The 8817-nt window shown below is 38.1% G+C and overlaps 1 protein-coding gene across 1 annotated transcript in view; it reads right to left on the reverse strand.

Annotated features, from left to right (window-relative positions):
• LOC108626849 (glutamate receptor ionotropic, kainate 2) overlaps positions 1-6432 on the reverse strand; it is a 48640-nt gene extending 42208 nt beyond the window's left edge. Inside the window, exon 1 of the mRNA XM_018027777.2 lies at positions 5654-6432. The gene's annotated coding sequence lies outside the window, so the exon portion shown is untranslated. The remainder of the gene's footprint in view (positions 1-5653) is intronic.
• Between the last annotated feature and the right edge of the window lie 2385 nt (positions 6433-8817).

Raw genomic sequence — 8817 nt, forward strand, 5'->3', positions numbered from 1 at the left:
GAACCTATCTTCGATCTTTACATGGTTTCCTATAGAAAATCTTAATTCACTTTGCGTCGTTTCAATTTGCATCGTGTTTTTTTAGAACGTAACCACGACGCAAAGTGAGGTATTGGTGTACTTTTCCGACTACCGAATATAAATTTATACAAGAAAAGCTTTACGCCTAAGTATAAGATTTTAAATAGAACCAGCGTCTTAACTGAACTTATTTCTTTTGGTTGCAAGCCGAAGTCGAGATGCGTGTAACAGGGAACTCGATGAAAACGCAATCGACGTACAAGTGGAACGTTACACTTGGGAAATGAAAGTGGAGTGAACCGTATCAAGAAATAGGTTTGATCGCCGTCTTCGTCGAACCCGGTTATTACGTTGATTTTCCTCGTCCCCTTAATTACCCGTTTTTATCCGGGACTCGAATTTCCAGCTACCAATGCGTTTACACGGAAGGAAGAATCGTTCGCAAATTTCGAGTTTCACCATTTCGAAGTTTAAATTGGCAATCGATAACTATTCGCTTGGCGATGCTTCTCCACGCGTTCCGTCCTACGTCGACGTGTTCCAGGGGCCAGTGGTTAATTGCAATTTCATACGCTCGGATGCTTTTCACTCCTCGAAAAATATTATTCAATTTTTTATAGTAAAATTGCACAATGCCATCTTTTCTTATATCGACGATACTAATTGTAAGACTGGAATTTATAGTCATGGTAGAAATACATCATTGGACCAGTCAATCACATGACCTTTGTTTAACGTAAAACAAACCTAAATTAAAAATTGTGCAATATTTTTGAAAATTGCGTTTTCAAATTGACGTTTTTTTTGGCCATTTGTGTGCTTTTTTCCGGGACGGAATTGGCTGCTTTTTATCGAATCTCGTTAGCCGACAGGAATTGAAACTGTGAGTGAACATTCACGTTGCGTGACGAACATTTCGATTAATTATGATTTAATCGAAAGCCAATCGAAGATGATTCCGGTTGAAATCAATGGAGAGACGTATGAATTTATGAACCCGGGTCAAAATGTAGTTATGTTAATAAATTTTTAATAATCTGTAATAGAAAATGTAGTTATGTTAATAAATTTTTAATAATCTGTAATAGAAAATGTAGTTATGTTAATAAATTTTTAATAATCTGTAATAGAAAATGTAGTTATGTTAATAAATTTTTAATAATCTGTAATAGAAAATGTAGTTATGTTAATAAATTTTTAATAATCTGTAATAGAAAATGTAGTTATGTTAATAAATTTTTAATAATCTGTAATAGAAAATGTAGTTATGTTAATAAATTTTTAATAATCTGTAATAGAAAATGTAGTTATGTTAATAAATTTTTAATAATCTGTAATAGAAAATGTAGTTATGTTAATAAATTTTTAATAATCTGTAATAGAAAATGTAGTTATGTTAATAAATTTTTAATAATCTGTAATAGAAAATGTAGTTATGTTAATAAATTTTTAATAATCTGTAATAGAAAATGTAGTTATGTTAATAAATTTTTAATAATCTGTAATAGAAAATGTAGTTATGTTAATAAATTTTTAATAATCTGTAATAGAAAATGTAGTTATGTTAATAAATTTTTAATAATCTGTAATAGAAAATGTAGTTATGTTAATAAATTTTTAATAATCTGTAATAGAAAATGTAGTTATGTTAATAAATTTTTAATAATCTGTAATAGAAAATGTAGTTATGTTAATAAATTTTTAATAATCTGTAATAGAAAATGTAGTTATGTTAATAAATTTTTAATAATCTGTAATAGAAAATGTAGTTATGTTAATAAATTTTTAATAATCTGTAATAGAAAATGTAGTTATGTTAATAAATTTTTAATAATCTGTAATAGAAAATGTAGTTATGTTAATAAATTTTTAATAATCTGTAATAGAAAATGTAGTTATGTTAATAAATTTTTAATAATCTGTAATAGAAAATGTAGTTATGTTAATAAATTTTTAATAATCTGTAATAGAAAATGTAGTTATGTTAATAAATTTTTAATAATCTGTAATAGAAAATGTAGTTATGTTAATAAATTTTTAATAATCTGTAATAGAAAATGTAGTTATGTTAATAAATTTTTAATAATCTGTAATAGAAAATGTAGTTATGTTAATAAATTTTTAATAATCTGTAATAGAAAATGTAGTTATGTTAATAAATTTTTAATAATCTGTAATAGAAAATGTAGTTATGTTAATAAATTTTTAATAATCTGTAATAGAAAATGTAGTTATGTTAATAAATTTTTAATAATCTGTAATAGAAAATGTAGTTATGTTAATAAATTTTTAATAATCTGTAATAGAAAATGTAGTTATGTTAATAAATTTTTAATAATCTGTAATAGAAAATGTAGTTATGTTAATAAATTTTTAATAATCTGTAATAGAAAATGTAGTTATGTTAATAAATTTTTAATAATCTGTAATAGAAAATGTAGTTATGTTAATAAATTTTTAATAATCTGTAATAGAAAATGTAGTTATGTTAATAAATTTTTAATAATCTGTAATAGAAAATGTAGTTATGTTAATAAATTTTTAATAATCTGTAATAGAAAATGTAGTTATGTTAATAAATTTTTAATAATCTGTAATAGAAAATGTAGTTATGTGTGAGGAAACACCGATGACCTTGATAACTCTGAAAATAATGACCTTGAGGAAATTATATTCTTGCCAGATATTGGTCCCTTGACACCATTACGTGAAAAATATATTTTGCATCACAATAAGCTGAAGAGAATATTTAGAAAGACCTTATTTAAAAGGAGCACCCTGTATAATGTCACTGCAATGAGAAGAAGTCTAATTCATTTCGAGTAAACCGTACTGTGTATTTCATCTTCTTTTATTATTAAGTAGAACGAAATATTCCTGTTGTATATTTGCTTGTTTACTTCGACTGGAGAGCAGGATCGTTTCGGTTTAATCTCGTTGCATTGCCATAATTAAATTTTTTGTGTCAGAGATGCTCAGTCCCTTGCAACTGACAAACAAATTCTATTATAATTACTTAGTCACGTAAAATAGAGTAGAAAATAATTATGTCAAAGTGTAAATTAAGACCTATTCATGGACCCCCAAAACTATAATAAAACATTATTATTAATTACATTTTTTATTACAAAATTTGTGTATTACAATATTTGATATCAAATTCTACAGTCAAAGGAAAATCTAAACAAGAGAAAGATATTCGATCCATGGGAATTGACGGTGGGAAACAGGTGGCCGATGCTTTCTGCGCTGTCTGACACCGAATTCACCTATTCTACTTCCACCGGTGAGATACTCGCGCAGGGTCCAGTCGGATCCGAGAAGAAACGACCTACCGTCGACCATTGATCTCCGTTCCGAATCATTTTGACCACCTCTAGGAGAAATTGAATATCGACTCCATGGGATTTCGACTCTGAATAGCGCGATTTCTCGGCTGGCCGCAAAGTCGGCGAAAAAACATCGGTCGTACGATAGGGGAACGTACAGCCACGCGCCTGGTTACGATAGTGGGCATCGGTTCGAGGAGGTCCACGGCGAATTTCTACGAGAGACCTCCCGTTCCTTACGGTTATCGCAGTGGCATAAACTGTTGCAACACCGGGAATTGGTATTAGCGATGTCAGCGAGAAATGAAAACAATGGCGCGGCTGGAAATTAGAATGTTCCAATTAACCGGTGCAATGCACGAGAATTAGTTTTTAACGGCGACGGAATTGAAAATAATTGGAACGCGGCTGCTGCCACACGCGGCTCCCGGAATTCGGAAAGTGAAATAAATTCTCTTAAGAATTCTATACAGGGTGTCCCAAAACTAGTGTAAGATATTGAAATAGGAGGTTCCTGACGTGATTTTAAACAACATTTCCCTTAGCGAAAAAGTTATCCGAGGCATGGCTGAGGAGTTATTAACAAAAAAATCCCGACCAATCAGAGTGCTCGGTTGGCGCGAGCTTCCAATCCGGACGCCCGGCTTTTAACGCGTGAACCGCTCCACTCAATACGAAGCGTTTTAAGAAAATGACNCCCCTTCCTCTCAATAATTTATTATATTTACTAATAAATATTAAGATGAATTAAGGAAAATACTCAATTTTAATGGAATAGAAATCGACTAAATTCAGAACAATAAATCAACGGAAAGAAATCTCGTATTTCCAGGTCGATAATAAATGATTTATGATCTGGATTTCGTACGAATTTTCGACCTGGACGAAATACCCAGGAATTAAATACTTGCTGGTAGTTTTAATTACGACTTCATTGTTTCCACGGTGCTGGATGCTTGACACGCGCTAATTGGCTAATTGCAAAAACAAACGTATTTATACGGGGCGTCGGGACGGCCGCTTGTACCGACGCAGTCTCAAGTTAATTGTAGACGTTGACTATTCATTCTATAATTGCTCCGTAGCCGCCGCCGCGGCAGTCGGAAGCTCAGTCCTGTGTTCCAGTTAAAGCAACTTTGACCCTTTAATAGGACCGCGCGAAGTTATGCAGGATGTAATTTAATGAGGATTACGCTTTTCAAAAAAGCATCGCACCGACTGCGGCGCGGAAATTCAAGTCGTTCCAGTACTGTAGAAAGGAGCCGCGCGGTTCGCTACAAAGGTCCGCTGACTATGAGGTAAGTAGAAACTTTTATAACGACCGGAAAGGAGAGGGCGCATACTCAAAGGTGCTTACCGTGCCGCGACAATGCGAATTATTATTTTATTTTTTTTTTCTTCATTTTCTTTCTTAACATCGCGTCACGTACGGGCTCGTCGTGACGTGTAAACGACGTCAAATTGCCCGGGGAAAGTAATTCTGCTCTCTGCTGTTGTAAATTGCCGAGCGGAAGAAGGAAAGGGAGGGCCAAGGGAAGAGGAAATTAACCGATGCCATATTTTATTTACACAGTGAGTCTCGATGGATAGAAAAGGTACAATTGTATCTTTGTAGCAAACGGGGTACAAGTTGGGAGAACTTCTCTTAAGGACGTTAGTCCCAAAATCCATTTTCTATAGAATGTTTTGAAATTTTGCATGAGTATTCAATAGAACATCACAAATATATGTGTTTCAACGCCGATTCGTAGATCGCGTTAACCGAGCGCTCTGATTGGCCGGGGTTTTTTATTAATAACTCCTCAACCACCCCTCGGACAACTTTTTTGCAAAGGAAAATGTTGTTTAAAATCACCTAAGCTCCTCCCTATTTGAAGGCCTAACACTAGTTCTGGAACACCCTGTATAAGTTGACCGGTGTAAATATTTTCTTAAAACGTCTTTTTACTTTGGTTTCGATCGTTATATGAAAATGTGATGGAATCACCGAATCATTATTTTTATCATTCTGTAGGATTCTTGTCTTGTCTCTTTTATAGTGGATACAAGAAACTATTCACGACTTTTGGGTACACTCGAGAAATGTAGAGAAAAGAGAGGATTCGTGGAAATTGTGGAAACTCATGGTGGAAACTCCTGTGGAGATAGATCAAAAGGCGGCAACTCTGCCGTGCGCGGCTCTCGATATTTCGCAATTTTCAGTTGGCTGCGTCGGAACGAAGCCACCGCCAGTGAAACGTTTAATGAGATCAACGCTTTTCTATTTGCTCGTTCGATTATATTTGACAACAAATAATACTCACCGGATTCTCTCAACGAACTGATACAAGATTAGGCACTATCACATTATCACGATTTTTAATCCGTGTGCCGATCTCGAGAAGTGACTTCGAGGCGCGAGAAGCTTCTCGAACGACGAAGGTCCGTGGAAATCGTCGGAATCGATGAGAGCGTGTCGTGAACGTGTCGCGTTTGCTGGCCTCGCCGCGGACTGATTTAAATTTAGCGTGGACCGTGTCTAAATACACGCCGCTTCGGTCCACGCTGCCTCCTTCGGAGAACGCCGTGACATTCGTGAACGTTGTTCTCTCCTTGGTGAACGAGCGTATCGCATACGCGCGCGCGTTCCAATCTAGTTGAGGCATTGAATCGGGGCTGAATCGTGAAACTCGATTAAAAATTTCTCGACCCGTTGCGACCCAATTACGAAACTGTTACGCCGGTTTGAAGAGCTTTCGGTTGTTGAACGGGGAATTACCGAGTCATTGAATTATAAACTGTTCCGCGATTTTCTCGCTGGGAAATCGCGGGAACAGAAGAAGCCCGGACGGTACGGGAATTAATTGGACGGTGACCCGAGCGCCACGTGGGCGTCTTCTGCAACGGACCATGTTTATTCTACGACGAATTTACTTCACGGCTCAGAGTTGACCGTGCGACGCTCGAAATAGTATAGCTAGTAGGTGTCCAGGGGGACGTCTCGTACGACAGGAGTTTAATGAATGAATAAGAATAATAAGAGTTATACGACACCGTTGCGCGAATGAATCAGATTCAGTTTTAGCTACGTTCATTGAAACTATTAAAATATTTTACCAGAGATACCATTCAGGATTCAAATATTCAACTCCGTTATACAGGGTGTCTCAGAAAAAGTATCAGAGGCGATGAGAGGTGATTCTGTGGATGTTTCTGAACAACAATTTCATTTGGCAAAATGCAAAGTGAGTTATGGTTCTTAAAAACACTGACCAATAAGAGCGCGCGTAGGCCGCGCTTAGCCAATAGTGTCGGCTCGAGTCGTGGCGCTCGGTCGTTGGTCAGCGCTGACCTTACGCGCGCTCTCATTGGTCAGTGTTTTTCGTTCATAATTCAAAAACCATGCCTCACTCTGCATTTTGCCAAAGGAAATTGTTGTTCAAAAACATCTACAGAATCACCTCTCTTTGGTTTTAATACTTTTTCTGGGAGGCCCTGTACAAAACTGCCTCCAAATCCCCGTTGACGTGTAGAGTCCGCGCTCAGCCAGCTGGCAGTGGTGGCTCGGATCGTGGAGCTCGGCCATTGGTCAGCGCTAGCCTTACGCGCGCTCTCATTGGCCAGTGTTTTTCGTTAATAATTCAAAAACCATGGCTCACTTTGCATTTTGCCAAAGGAAATTGTTGTTCAAAAACATCTACAGAATCACCTCTCTTTGGTTTTAATACTTTTTCTGGGAGGCCCTGTACAAAACTGCCTCCAAATCCCCGTTGACGTGTAGAGTCCGCGCTCAGCCAGCTGGCAGTGGTGGCTCGGATCGTGGAGCTCGGCCATTGGTCAGCGCTAGCCTTACGCGCGCTCTCATTGGCCAGTGTTTTTCGTTAATAATTCAAAAACCATGGCTCACTTTGCATTTTGCCAAAGGAAATTGTTGTTCATAAACACCTATAGAATCACCTCTCTTTGGTTTTAACACTTTTTCTCGGATACCCTAAATATACAGGGTGTTCCGTAAAGGGTGTAAGAGCCGAAAATGGCAGATAGGGAGGGTCTTCCTGAACAACAATTTCCTTTGGCAAAATGCAAAGTGAGCCATGGTTTTTGAATTATTAACGAAAAACACTGGCCAATGAGAGCGCGCGTAAGGCTAGCGCTGACCAATGGCCGAGCTCCACGATCCGAGCCACCACTGCCAGCTGGCTGAGCGCGGACTCTACACGTCAACGGGGATTTGGAGGCAGTTTTGTACAGGGCCTCCCAGAAAAAGTATTAAAACCAAAGAGAGGTGATTCTGTAGATGTTTTTGAACAACAATTTCCTTTGGCAAAATGCAGAGTGAGGCATGGTTTTTGAATTATGAACGAAAAACACTGACCAATGAGAGCGCGCGTAAGGTCAGCGCTGACCAACGACCGAGCGCCACGACTCGAGCCGACACTATTGGCTAAGCGCGGCCTACGCGCGCTCTTATTGGTCAGTGTTTTTAAGAACCATAACTCACTTTGCATTTTGCCAAATGAAATTGTTGTTCAGAAACATCCACAGAATCACCTCTCATCGCCTCTGATACTTTTTCTGAGACACCCTGTATAACGGAGTTGAATATTTGAATCCTGAATGGTATCTCTGGTAAAATATTTTAATAGTTTCAATGAACGTAGCTAAAACTGAATCTGATTCATTCGCGCAACGGTGTCGTATAACTCTTATTATTCTTATTCATTCATTAAACTCCTGTCGTACGAGACGTCCCCCTGGACACCTACTAGCTATACTATTTCGAGCGTCGCACGGTCAACTCTGAGCCGTGAAGTAAATTCGTCGTAGAATAAACATGGTCCGTTGCAGAAGACGCCCACGTGGCGCTCGGGTCACCGTCCAATTAATTCCCGTACCGTCCGGGCTTCTTCTGTTCCCGCGATTTCCCAGCGAGAAAATCGCGGAACAGTTTATAATTCAATGACTCGGTAATTCCCCGTTCAACAACCGAAAGCTCTTCAAACCGGCGTAACAGTTTCGTAATTGGGTCGCAACGGGTCGAGAAATTTTTAATCGAGTTTCACGATTCAGCCCCGATTCAATGCCTCAACTAGATTGGAACGCGCGCGCGTATGCGATACGCTCGTTCACCAAGGAGAGAACAACGTTCACGAATGTCACGGCGTTCTCCGAAGGAGGCAGCGTGGACCGAAGCGGCGTGTATTTAGACACGGTCCACGCTAAATTTAAATCAGTCCGCGGCGAGGCCAGCAAACGCGACACGTTCACGACACGCTCTCATCGATTCCGACGATTTCCACGGACCTTCGTCGTTCGAGAAGCTTCTCGCGCCTCGAAGTCACTTCTCGAGATCGGCACACGGATTAAAAATCGTGATAATGTGATAGTGCCTAATCTTGTATCAGTTCGTTGAGAGAATCCGGTGAGTATTATTTGTTGTCAAATATAATCGAACGAGCAAATAGAAAAGCGTTGATCTCATTAAACG

The sequence above is a fragment of the Ceratina calcarata genome, unplaced genomic scaffold, assembly GCF_001652005.2.
Source record: "Ceratina calcarata isolate Rehan_Ccalc_2016 unplaced genomic scaffold, ASM165200v1 scaffold123.2, whole genome shotgun sequence".
Lineage (NCBI taxonomy): Eukaryota > Metazoa > Arthropoda > Insecta > Hymenoptera > Apidae > Ceratina > Ceratina calcarata.